The following is a 13813-nucleotide window of genomic DNA, read 5'->3' as shown; positions in this document are numbered from 1 at the left end:
ATTCTATTATCCCCATAAGAGAGCCAGAATAACTGAATTGTGGTGACAACAAAGGAGGAGCTATGAGAAGTAACCCTTAGGATAACTGTTATCTTCCTCCTTGTCTTTTAGAGGCAGATAGATGATGGCTGGACCTGAACACAGAAAGTCCTGAATTCAAATTTGACCTCAAATATTTACTAGCTAAAAAATAAAATAAAAAATTTCTCCATGTTGCAAAATCTAAAATTAAACAAGAGAAGATGCAAAAACAAACAAAAAAAAATACTAGCTGTGTGATCATGGGCAAGTCACTCAACTTGCCTCAGTTTCCTCAACTATAAAATAGGATTAAAAGTACCTACCTTGTACAGTTGTTGTAAGGACACAGGGCCTGGCACATAGTAAACATCATACAAATCCTCTCAATTTCCACTACTTTCCCCATATCCCTCTCATTCTGAGGTTGCTTGAAGACAACAAGCAAGATCCAGGAGAAGCAGAAACTCTATATTGGTCTTAGTAAGTCTTGCCTTTGTTACCACTGTTGCTAAGTCCACTCCATTGAAAGTAGTCCTAAGGTAAGGAACCAGAGAAGAATATTTTAGTTTGGCTCCAGGTATCCTTTGTTTGTGGGTGGCTTACCTAGTGCATCTCTGTATTATTTTACCATATTCATACCACTGCAGGACTCCTTTGGGTCAATATCTGCTACAAACTGCCCAAGATTATAGTCACAGAAAACAGAAGGGCTGAGTAGTAAATCTGTGTCATGAAGTCCATGCCATGATATTCTTAATAATACCTCCTAAGCCAGTGAGGCTGTGCTGTTTCGTGTGTCTTGGATCTCTAGGGCAGTCTGGTGAAATCTATGGACCCCTTCTCAGAATAATGTTTTGAAAGGCATAAAATGAAATATGGAGAATTACAATGGAATCTGACTGTTAGTAAACAGAAAGATATAAGATTTGGGTTTGCTCTATTTTGTGTCTCTCTCCAAGTTCATGGACCCACTGACGATAACTTGAAGCTTCTTGGGCCCCAAATTAAGAACCTCTGCTGTAACTCAGTCTTGAGTCTTTTGTGCATATTTGTATCAGAGTCTGGGATCATCCTAATTACACTCTCAGATAAATACTGTTTAGCCTAATCAGGTGCCCATCTCTAGTAATCTGATCAGCTTATTCCTATTCTCCATTTCCCCAAAATAGGCATAGACTAATGAAATCTTTGCAAGGGACTTCTTTCCTAGAAAAGCACAGAAAAGTACAATTAACCAAGTTTTGATATATTATGTATTGGCAGAAGAAATTAAATGGGGATTGGCAGCAGGGGATTGGGTAGGGAAGTGTTGCAGAAGTCATAGATGACACCCAGAGGCCAGATGACAACACAGACAAAGTTTAGAAACTCAGAAATGCATATGTTCCTCAAAATTTACAATAAGATACTATACGTACCCTGCAAAAAAAGAAAAAAAGAAAGAAAAAATTCATTTTTTTTTCTGGTATGAAGGGAGGGCCAAAAACATTTTACTTGGATTTTTCAAACCACAAGGGTGCTACACCCTTAACCCTCTTGATGGGGAAGGGATAACTGTTCTGATCTCCAGACCCAGACCAAAAAGGGCATATTCCAAAGGAAATATGCCAACTCGTTCAACCAGACAATGGAAAATGGAACCCCAAAATTGCTATTGAAGGGCAGAACTACAAGCAAGCTTGCCAATGTTTTTGGACCATAATAACGTATTTAATTCATGCTGTGGAGAAGAAAATGGCAAACCACTCCAGAATCTGCCAAGAAAACCCCAAATGGAATCACAAAGACTCATACATGACTACAATGACTGAACAACCAACAACATTAGGCTGAGGCAAGTGGCTAAAACTAGATCACCTTCAACCATGGTGAGAGCAGAAAGGAATAGGAAGTACAATGAGAAAGGATAAGGATTAACTGAAGACAATGTGTGTCCCAATTCTCTAAGTAAAACTACTTCCCTTCTTCCTTTTTGCCCCTGTGCCTTTCATGACTTCTCTGCCCCATCATGTTCCACCAGTTGTTTCCAATGAGCATACTTCATTTGGGCGCTTGGATCCTACCAGTTTCCTTCTTTCACCTCTAGGAATATGTCTCTGTTGCCATGCAGGCATTGCAGACAAATAAATGCAGTGTGTGAGAGCAAAGATGGAAGTAGAGTGTCTCTACTTGGCATATTCCATCAATAACTTAAATCTGCCATAGGATCAGGAAATATTAAAAATTGGGTGTGGGGATAGGGAGAGGGGACTAATAAGATGCTATGTTCTTGTTTCATCTGGCTTGGAAGCATTAATTATTGAGCTGGTGCAGTAGAGAAGAAAGAGTACTGGCTGTGGAGTCAAAGATCCCAGGTTCAAATCCTGACTTTGCCATTTACTTTATCTGTAAATTGGATAAGTTGCATATCCTTTTTGGTCCTCAGCTTCCTCATCTATAAAATGTGGAAATTGGACTTGATCATCTCTGAGGTTCTTTCCAAATCTAGTTTTACAATGCAAAGATAATGTTCTGAGGCAAATATAGGTCTTTATTACTTCAGCAGTGTCTCTACCATGCCATGCTTACTTGGTGGTTTTCATTTCCTGTTCAATAAAAAAAATTTTTTTTAATTAAAAAATTTTAAAGTAAGCATGCAATATTTCAAGGGGCATCAAGCTAAGAGGCAGGAGACCAGAATTCTAGTCCCCACTCGACCATGAATGTGCCCTTTCACCTTGGCAAATCACTTTCCTCCTTTGGACCTTGGATTCCATATCTGCAAAAATGAAGTATTTGTCCACAAAGGCTTCTATGGTCTCTTCCAGCTCTAAGATCCTATGACTTCATGGTAAGTGACAGAAAACATGCAGCTGCGTTGTCTGATGGGAATGAAACTTTGAATGGCAGAAATGAACTGGAGACTGCCAACAGACTTGTAGAATGACTTAGCTGGATTCGATGTCTTGGCGTCCTCCAAAAGCAATTGCTGTCTTGGTAGACAAGGCAGCAGCAAGTGAGTAAAATAAACAGGGATAGTATAATCAAAGCCATTTTCCTTTGAGATGAAATCTCCCCATGACCTTGCCAAATGAGGCCAGTTAAAGTAAATATAATAAATGTTTTCCCCAGACAGACACGCTCCTGAAGAAAAAGAGAGGATACCAAAAGATATGCTGACCAAGCAAGTTAATGGGGGTAAATTAAACACAGAGGAAACAGAGTAGCTGCCTTAAGTGACTTTTGTGGATAGTAGGAGACATTCAGAAAAAAAGTAAGTTAAACAAGGAACTCCTAGAATTGGTGCTGGAGGGAACATGTTTTAAAAGCAATTCATCATTGTGTGGAGCCTTGTGGTGATTTGGAAATCAAAGAGATTTCAAAAGACTGCAACTGTTTGAGGAAAGAGATATTTAAGTTCAATAATGAATGGCATAGGAAAATGGTCAATCAAATCTCTAGTTACCCACCCCCACTTCAAAGAAGCAATTTGTTGTTGAGTTGTCTCAGTCAAATTTCCCTCTTTGTGACCCCAGTTTAGGGTTTTCTTGGCAAAGATACTGGAGTGGTTTGCCATCTCCTTACACTTTACAGATGATGAAACTGAGGCAAACAAGATTAAGTGACTTGCCCAGGGTCACACAACTAATTTCTGAAGACTAATTTGAACTCATGAAGATGAGTTTTCCTGCTTGCAAACCCAGTGCTCTATCCACTGTACCCCCTAGCTGCCCCACAGAGCAGCAAAGTTCTTTGAGAACTTTAAAGTATTATAAAATGAGTTACTATTATTATTCCTTTTTAAATACATATTTCTTTTTAAATACACCCTGATATGAAATGGTACAAATAAGAGGTCTAATAACTGGTTTAGGGGTAAGTTATCAAAGGGAATGCTTAGAGGGAGTCAGCATAGTACAACAGAATCAAAACCCTGGGTTTGATTAGACTCTCATCGGAGAGTCTAAATGATTCTAGATAAGTCATAGAAATATCCTAGATCTTAGTTGCCTTGTCACCAAAATGGAGTTGTACTAGATGGCCTCAGCGGTCCCTTCTAGTTCTTGAACTATGAACCTATGAAGAAAATAATGGAAAGGAAATAATAACATATATATGCATGTGTGTGTGTTGTGTATACATATTGTGTATGTTGAGTAAATATACACATACATTTCCTTAAGTTTTAGAAAGCACTTTCTTCCATACCAATCTAGCAAGGCATAGCACAATTATTATTACTCCACATTGTGTAGATGAGTTTAGCTCATTGTCCATCTTCTGGGTGTGTCCAAGGCAAATAAATAAACTCAGATGTAAAATATGAGGTGTTCAGGGAGGACTGGCACCTCTGTTGTGAGAGTTTACTGAGCCCTTTTTAAGGATGCTCATCCATCGTTGGTTTCCACCTGCCATCCAACTCTCAGTTATGGCCCCAAGAAGCTATAGCATCCACAACAACCACATTCTGGTAAATCCACCTCCACCTAAACTAGTTTGATGGTAACTGACAGATCTCAAACCTGTTGGTGAGTAAGGGGGGAACATCTAGCCCAAAGCATTTGAAGACTTCCCCTAGAGGAATGGGCAAATGAGAACAACTGGTTTCAGTGGCTAAGAAGGCAGTTGAAGCAGGTACTGTGGAGTGCTTAGAGCTTGGTCAGATACCAAAGATGCCAAAATCATCTCCTGGATCCCTCATTGTAGCCAGTTGTCCTGACTTTTGTCTTCACTGGAATTGGATCATTCTAAAAGAGCTATTGAGGTTGATGACTGTTCAATTCTGCCTCGCTTCAATTCATATTCAAGTCAAGAAATCACCTCTAATGTCATTGATCTTCTTGGAAATGAAGGATGAACAGTTACAACATAGTGATAAGTAAGATCTATGGAATGTCCATCCAACTGCATATAGTCTGGAAGATAGATATTCTCTACCATCTTAGTTTATCTTGTTTAGATAGTTGGACCAAATTCTTTTGAATAACAATGCATTTAACTTATAATTAACTTATAAAACTGGACTCAGAATTGAATTGGGGAAAGAGAACTTCTTAGGTTGCCTTTGAGAAATAGCAAAGCTCTTTTAATGTTCCCAAGCTTGTCTCTGAGCCAAAGATCTGTATTTTTAATGCCAACATTCTTTTGTCAAGGCAAAATTCTCTTAATGAACCCAAGTCTCTTCCTGAAACAAAGACCTACCTTCTTTTTACAGTGTTATAAGGGATAGAAAATTACAGACTCCAGACTCTAAATGATCACCCTAGTGCAAATATCATTGGTATGGAAATGATTCTTGATCAATGGCACATGTAAAAGCCCAGAGGAATCATGTATCAGCTACAGGAGGGGGCTACAGCTAGGGGGAGGGCAGGGAAAGAACATGAATCTTGTAACCATAGAAAAATATTCTAAATTAATTAATTAAATACATTTTTTAAAAAAGAAAGAAAATTACAGGCTCCAAAGAACTGAAAATGAGGATCACCCAAAGGACAATGGAGGAATTCATAGTTGTGAAAATTAACCCTAGCTATACCTTTTCTTTGGTATCCCAAGATTAACTTTAGATTTTATAAAGTGAGAGTTTTGATATGAAGTTTGAAATTACAACTTCTGTCACCCTCTGATTGAATTAATCATCACCTGATTGGTTTAATTAAAAACAGGCAAAGCCTGTTGCTTATCTGTAAACAAACTATTTAAAATAATAGGATAAAGGAAAGATAGTGGTGCACAAGCCTAATATGCTGCCATCCTAAAGGTCTCTGACTGCTGGAGTCCTGAAGGCCCTTGTCTTTTGCCCTTTGTGACTCCTTGGTATCCTGAAGACCCTCCTCTTGCCCAGAATGAGCACAAATCTGAGTCTTAAGAAGAAAGGGCTTTTTTTTTGTCTAGAAATTCAGAGAGAGAAGGTATATTCAAGCCTGGCACCCGGATCTTCACTTTTCAGACCAGCTTTTGGAGGAGACTTGCCAAGAGAATGGCTAGTAGCATTGGCTAGAGCCTTTTCTTTCTCTGGTCTGCTTTTCATTATTAAATAACTAATTATAAATTGACAGTCTCCAGAGACTTTTAATCTTAACAGAATAGATGTGTACAGGATATAACATTAAAAATAATACACATTATGTAAAATATGTTATACAAGAGATCTATAAACTAAGAAAGATAGACTTACTGTGTAGTGAGATTGAGGAAAATTACTGCACATCCTTTACTTACCTAGTAGTCTCTCAAGGGCTTAAGAGAAGCCTTAACTCCAGGCCCAACACTTTCCAGGAGGCTACCAATTACCTTTAGAATGTTGGGTGGGTCCATATAACTTTTGGGGGACAGACAGATTACAGTTACATAGGATGGACAGACATAGAGAAGTTGAGAGGAAAGAAACACATGGATGAGGCCACCTGTCCTTTGGAGAAAAGATTCATTGTCATCTGCTTTTCATCTGTGCCCTAAGGACCATGAGATCTTTCCATCTGTCTTGAAGCTATGAATTATCTCCCCAGTCCATTCCATTAGAATGTGAGCTTTTTGAGAGCTGGGACTGTCTTCCATTTCTTTTCATATCCTCCGCTTTGCACATTAGTAACAACTTAAGAAATATTCTTTTCATTCTGTTAATTCATTGGCAAACTGAGCCTCAGAATGGGTCAGAAATTTGCCCATGGCCCCACAACTAGTAAATGTCTGAAATGTCATTCTAACCCTAGCCACTTCTCCTGGCTCCTGGTCCAGCTAGAAGTTTCTATTCCCAACACAGTTGATTTATGATAAAGGAAATTGTATTAAACCCACTGGGGAGGTGGTTTTGTTTTTGTTTTTGAGGCTACATGTAATTAACTCTAGGAGCTCACCATGGAGGAAGTTTATAAAGGCAAATAGCTTAAGTGATTTACAAAGGGATTAGAGCCTTGGTAGAAAGTCCTCTGCCTGTCTACTTGCTAGGATAAGAATTACTAGGATTATCAATTCTCTTGCTGCTGGGCATGGAAGAGGATATGGAGGGAGGGAGAAAAGGGCAGAGTTTAGAGAGCAGGAAGGAGAGAACCATAAGAAGTTTGCTCCAGGGATGAGTTTGTTTTTGAAGGGGTTATATTTCTCTCTGCCTTAGGCAGTTTTGGCTTTAAAGAAATAGGCCTTTAGCCCCTGGGGAAAGCACTGATCCAGCCCAGGGAGCCTCTGGATTCCCTCTGAAGAGTGAAGGAAAAGTTAGCTCCCACAAAGGGTTGTGAATGAAATCTATGGTGCAATCCTTGTTTTGATCATCTCTCAGGAAACAGCCTCCAGGCAAAAGCTTGGAAACTGACCTCTAATGTTTTGACCTTGACTTTAGCTTCCTGTTCACATGCCCTTTGTTCCTGCAATTGACTAAAAGCCCTCTAAGTCACATGGGCATCTGTACTTCCAGTCCCCAAAAGAAGTCACTTTGTAGATTCCTCTTTCTCCTGAATCCAGACCTTTCTTGAATATCAAACTCGTTCAGTCTCAGACTCTGAGGTTTTCTCCCCAATCCATTTCCCATCTTCTCCCCTGTCCTCCCCACTCATATACCCACTCTTCTGCAACATGGGGACCAAAGAGACCATGAATTCCTATACCTTCTCACCCCTGTACTGTACCAAACCTCCAGAACTGGTTCATATACTGCAGTTTCTCTGAATGCAACAATTCTCCCCCCTCCCTTTACTGGTGGTTTTTCTACCTTTTAATATAACTCTTTAGTTCTGTGACTCTGGCACAAAGATATCTATCTGACCATCAGACACTCCCTTTGTGGTCCAAAGGTGCTAGGCATTCTTCACACAGAAGTTGGTGCCAGTTAATAATTAACAGAATATGATCAATCTGACATGACAGCTAGATTACTTCTCCAGAAGGACAGCAGAATAATAGACACTGCCTAAAGTCCCTATGGAAGGAAGGAAGGAAGGAAGGAAGGAAGGAAGGAAGGAAGGAAGGAAGGAAGGAAGGAAGGAAGGAAGGACACAATGCCCATCTTGGAATTTGGTCATGGTTCTGTCCTCACTTACCTTGACTTACAAAATAGTAATCAAAGGCTACCTTTCATGGAGGATAATGATTGGCCATTGTTGTTATTGTTGTTTTCCCCATTGGTGAAGATAAGTTTGCTTGGACCCTGGGTCTGTCATCTGATTCCTTTGCAACATATGTGTGATCCCCACATTTTTCACTGTTTATAGTTAATTAATTAATAAACATTTATTAAGCAACTACTATGTGTCAGACTCTATGCTAAGCACTGGAAACAAAAAAAGATATAAAAGATAGCCCTTGCTCTCAAGGAGCTTTAAGTCTAACGGAAAAGATAACATACAAACAAATATGTAGCATGCTTTATATAGTATAAATAGGAGATAATTAACAGAGAGAAGGCACTCGAATTAAGAGGACTTGAGGAAGACTCCTTTTAGAAAGTGGAATTTTAGTTGGGAATTGTATTGTTACAGATTGTTGTAATGATCCAGGTATGGACATATTGAGTCAAAGATATCTACTGACCATTCATTTTGAAATGTCTGAAAGGTAGTTGAAGTTGAGAGATTGGAGGTCAGCAGGAAAGGTAGATTTGAGAATCATCAGTATAGAGATGATAACCAAATCTAAGGGAGCTGATGAGATTATCAAAAGTAATAGTTTAGAGGGAGAAGAGAAGAGGGTCCAAGGTCCAACTCTGAAGGACTTCTATAGTTAGAGTTAGAGTTCTCAAGAACTGTGGCTGAGTCAAATACAATTCACAATATGTCTCCTTTTCCCCAATACTCAGATAATTCTTTCCCCATATCATCCTTACTGTGATCATCACCATCATAATAGCTAGTATTTACATAGTACTTGGGTTTTGCAAAAGCTTTAATGAATATCACATTTTAGCACCAAAACAATCCTGGGAGGTAGGCACTATTATTATCCCCAATTTATGGATAAGGAAACTGAGGCAGACAGAGGTAAAGTGACTTTCCCCCAGGGTCACATAGCCATTAAGTGTTTAGGTCTAGATTTTAACTCTAGTTCCCATATTCTACCCTCTGTACCACTGCCTTTACCTATATTAGCACTTTCTCCTTACCTTTTCTTCTTCAAAATTCTGGCTTCCTTTAAGGCTCAGCTCAAATTCGACCTACCTCAGGATGCCTTTCCTAGCCCCTCCAGCTCCTGGAGCCTCCTACTCTAAGGCTATCATTCATCTCCTCTTAATGAATCTTGTATGTAGCTACTTATGCATACGTGTTGTCACCTCCACTTAAATGTGAGTTCCTCAAGGGCAAGGACTGGTTTAGCATTTATTTCATTGTAACCTGAATGTAGCACCATCCCTGATACAAAGTAAGATTTTAATAAATGTTTCTGGGTTGACTAGCTCACCAGCTTCTCTAACCCTCAGTTGTCTCCTCAGCTCCCAGGTTTCTTAGGGAACAGGGTTATCCAAGCTTTTTCTCTTTGCCTCTAGGACTAGAAGTTAGGAGTTTGAGATTCTGGAGGAAGGGGCATGGAGAGAAACCAAGCATCCTCTCAGCCCCTAACCACGAATTTAGGTTGTTGCAAACCTAACTACAAACCCATGGACTGACCAGATGAACTCCTTCTTGTTCCCCTCAAAATTACTTCCATTCTCTAGTTTTAGGACTGGAAAATGAGGAACTCCAAGAGTTCTTTAACATAAACCAAGCTGTCACAATACACTTCCCTGGTTTGGAAACAAAGCTCTAACCAACTGAATCAACCTACTGAATGATGTTTAAAAAGAAACAACAAAGGAACAAAAAAAACACACACACCCAACTCTCTTTCTTCCCTCATTTGTTTGAAAGTCTACATGTTCAAGACTTCATTGTGTCTCAGGATCAGATTTTTGGAGAAGACAAAATGGGGAAAGAACAAAGAGTCAAGATATTAGTCACTTTGCCTTTCCTAGCACTTAATGTAGTACCTGGCATATAGAAGGGGCTGTTTGATTGATTCTCCCTACTCCTGTTAAGGAAAAGGTCAGTCAAGCAAGTAGTTTACTGAGCACTCCTATTGCTCAAAGCACTTAGGAAGAATTTGCTGTTGTTTGTCATGTCTGACTGAGCCCCACTTGGATTTAGGGGGAGGGATTTTGGCAAAGATACCAGAGTGGTTTGCCATTTCCTTCTTATTCTATAGACGAGGAAATCAAGGCAAACAGGGTTAAGTGACTTGCCCAGAGTCACACACAGCTAGTATCTGAGGCCAGATTTGAACTCAGAAAGATGAATCTTCCTGCCTCCAAGCCCAGCATTCTCTTTGCTATGCCACATAGTTATCCCACTAGGAAGGACATGGAAAGTCCTTACAACAGAGAATCAAGGAAGACTGTAAAAGATCTTATCCCTGACTTCAAAAGACCTCAGAATTCAAAATGTCCTCCCAAGTAGGCAGGGCTGTCTTTTATTTTGTCTTTATATCCCCAGTGCCTTTTACACAGATATTTTGTTGAATAGGACTGATTATCTGGAGGCATTGGCTAAGTAGGTACTGATCAAGAAGTCATGAATGGCTCATTCACAGACCAGTCAGCAATATCCCTGACTCAAAATGGACATCCCTTATTTGAAAAGAGGCCCATGTCACCCAGTGAGAGTTGCCGGCAAGCCCAACCATTTAGGATCTCACATATATCCTCAGGTACACAGTTACTAAAGTGAGAAAGCATTAAGAGATACTCCTGAGTAGGTTCTCTTAGATTAGCATGGAGACTTGAGAAGAAGTGCTGTAATCTAAGGCCCTTTACTTCATGGGGAAGATTGGGAGTAATCTTGGATCTTCTTCTCTGGACTTTCCCTATTTGCCTCAGTTTCTTCACCTTCAAAATGAGCTGGCAAAGGAAATGGCAAACCACTGCAGTATCTTTGCCAAGAAAACCCAAATGGAGTCAAGAAGAGTTGGACATGGCTGAACACACACACACACACACACACACACACACACACACACACACACACACACATACACACACACACATTGGGCTTACAGTCTTTGAAGGAGATGGGTTCATTGGTAGAGCGCTCAAGGTACAAAAGCAACAGGCAGAGCTCCTCACAAAAGAAGGATTTTCCATGAAGGAACCCAATTTTCTACCAGGACTCCAGCTGGCAAATCAAGTCAGACCAAGGCACTTAATGTTCCTTCACTTCACCCTGTCTGCACTCCCATGATGTGCCAGTTGCACAAACACCAAACTGTGTACAACAGCCCCAACGCCCTGTGGGCTATTGAGGGGAGGGAAGGGGGAGCCTGTGGTCCAGAGCTGAGACCTTGCTTGGCCTTTTTCTGAGTGAAGTAACACTGACCCCAAGTGGCCACTTGAGTGAAGAACCTAGTGGACACTTGGAGGGCTCTGCCTTTTAATGGACTAGAAAGAAGGTTGTCGGACTCCAGGAACAGAAAGGCATCATAAAGGGGATGAGAAGAAACCTTTAAACACTTCTCCCACACAGAGGAAAGATTTTGATTTCAATGGGGGATTAGAAGAAAGGGACCAGGAGAAGAGCTAGGTAGGAATATTTCAGCTTCTGCTTGGCATCTTCAGCAAGCCACACTTGTTTACAGTAAAGGATTCGAGACTGGATGTTCCAGTAGGACTGGGAATGATGAGACCTGTTTTTCATTAATTTCATTGGCAAGGAGAACATTCCATCTGAGAAAGGTCCTTTAAAAAAGATGGTTTTATTGAGCCAACCTCTTCCTTAAAAACTGCACAGAGTTGGCTCAATTGGCTACTTTCTTGATGTTTGGACACTATCCACACCCAAAGAACGAAGAGATGTCCTCAGAAGTCTGAATGGGCCAAGAAACTTAGAAGTTCATAGGTGGGGTAAATGGAAGCGAGGAATCCTTAGCCCACTGGAAAACAGCAGTCAGGATCTTTTGCATGGGCAGAGTAGGTGGTCTCTGACATGGTATGATCATGAGAACTCCAAGAAGTGCCCTCTGCCTCCAAATATCTCTCACAAGTTGGTGCCACAGAGCTTAAAATTGGAGAGGTGTAGAATACGCTTTTTATTCAGCTGATAGAGACTTCTCACTGGAGTGGGCAGGGGGACTTTCATCTGCAAGTGGTCTCTTGAAGATTGTAAGCAGTACTCTGCCAGCTAAGGACCCCATTCCTTCTAAAACTCAAGAGAAGTCCAAAGTAGGTGAAGTGAGGAAGGAGAGAAACAATAGATTGGTTTAGTTCTTCCTCTGTGACAAGCTCTGTGCTAAGCACAAATGATGTAAAAACAATCAATATTAATTCCTGCCCTCAAGAAACTCACATTCTAATAGGAGAAAACAACACATAAAAGAGGAAGGGAAAAGTTGGAGAGAGATAAGTGGGAAAATGTTGAGATACCAATGATGCCCAGGAGTATTCTGACTGATTTCAGGCAATAAAGATGAAGGCTCACTTCTCAGTGTTTGGTGTCCCAGGAGTATGGTCCAAAGCTTCTTGGGAGAGATTAGAAGAAGGAAGGATGGGGAGGAGGTGGAGGAAGTAAACCAGGGAATCAAGCAGAGAAGGTTTTCAGAACTAGACAATTTGGGGAAGAGCAGTTTGACTGAAGTGGGAGGAGAATATCTTCATGTATAATGGATTAGGGAATAGCTTTGTATGAACTGTTTCAGGTACGAAGGTAGGGCTATCCTTGGCCTCTGTGTGTTTCCTCCAGGATGGTTGTATAATGTGCTATGTGGGTCCACACACAAAATCTCTTTGGGGAAAGGGGAGTCAAAATATATTTCTCTTGCAACCTCAGTTGTATGGATTCATTCTGAGTCTTCCAACACTCATTTGCATAATCAAATTGTCAGTCTGGAAATTACTGATGACTAAATGGTCAATTTTCCTCTTTTATTCAGACTGAAGACATTTAAAAGTGAAATATTTTTACAATGCTTAGCCTGGATTTAACAGTTAGTAAAGCAACACTTGAATTACATTGGATTCTCCCTTTAACAATAATGGACTGAAGATGATGCAATATAACCTAATGGAGAGCAAAATATATTTTGTGGAGCAAGGGAGTGAGAGCAAAGGAATTTAAGAAATTACAGACCTTGAACAACTCTGATTTCAAAAGTAAGCAGGAAGGCAAAAGTGAGGTCTTCACCAAGACATACCTACAAGCGAATAGGAGATGGACAAAAAGGCATATGAGATCTAAATCCAGTCAGTCTAGACTATATGGGTTAAGGGGTACAGAATTGTACATCTGATATGGGCTCTGCAATTCTTGGGTTCAGTATTGAGCAAAGCACCGAAATGAGCAGCCCTGAAAAGGGCTCAATGAGCTCTCACACCAGAGATTGTAGTCCTTCCTAAACACCCTAATATACCACTAAGAATTTCATTGTTTTTCATTTCATGACATTTCAGGCATGTCTGACTCTTTGTGATCCCATTTGGGATTCTGTTGGCAAAGATTCTGGAGTGCCTTCTCATTTCCTTCTCCAGCTAATTTTTTAATAGATTAGTAACTGAAGAAAACAGAATCAAATTACTTTCTTAACTAGTAAGTTTGTTGGCCAGTAAGATTTGAACTCATGAAGATGAGTCTTCCTGACTTCAGAGCAGGCACTCTATCTACTATACTACCTAGTGTACATCTTTCACCCAATTCTTTCTGATAACTTCAAGAAGCTATAGCATGTGCAATGGTCACATCCTAGTAGAATTGTCTCAGAAGACAAGCTAAACTGGGTTGAGAGTAAATGACAAATTTCAAAGCCATCAATGAGCTAAAGAGATGTCTACTCCAGGCAAGTAAAGACATCCTCTGGTGGAATG

The 13813-nt window shown here is 40.2% G+C and overlaps 1 protein-coding gene across 7 annotated transcripts in view; it reads left to right on the top strand.

Moving 5' to 3' along the window:
• TNR (tenascin R) overlaps positions 1-13813 on the top strand; it is a 718245-nt gene that overhangs the window by 634515 nt on the left and 69917 nt on the right. The window lies entirely within an intron of this gene.

This window comes from Monodelphis domestica, chromosome 2, assembly GCF_027887165.1.
Source record: "Monodelphis domestica isolate mMonDom1 chromosome 2, mMonDom1.pri, whole genome shotgun sequence".
Lineage (NCBI taxonomy): Eukaryota > Metazoa > Chordata > Mammalia > Didelphimorphia > Didelphidae > Monodelphis > Monodelphis domestica.
This window is presented reverse-complemented; position numbering and strand designations above follow the sequence as displayed.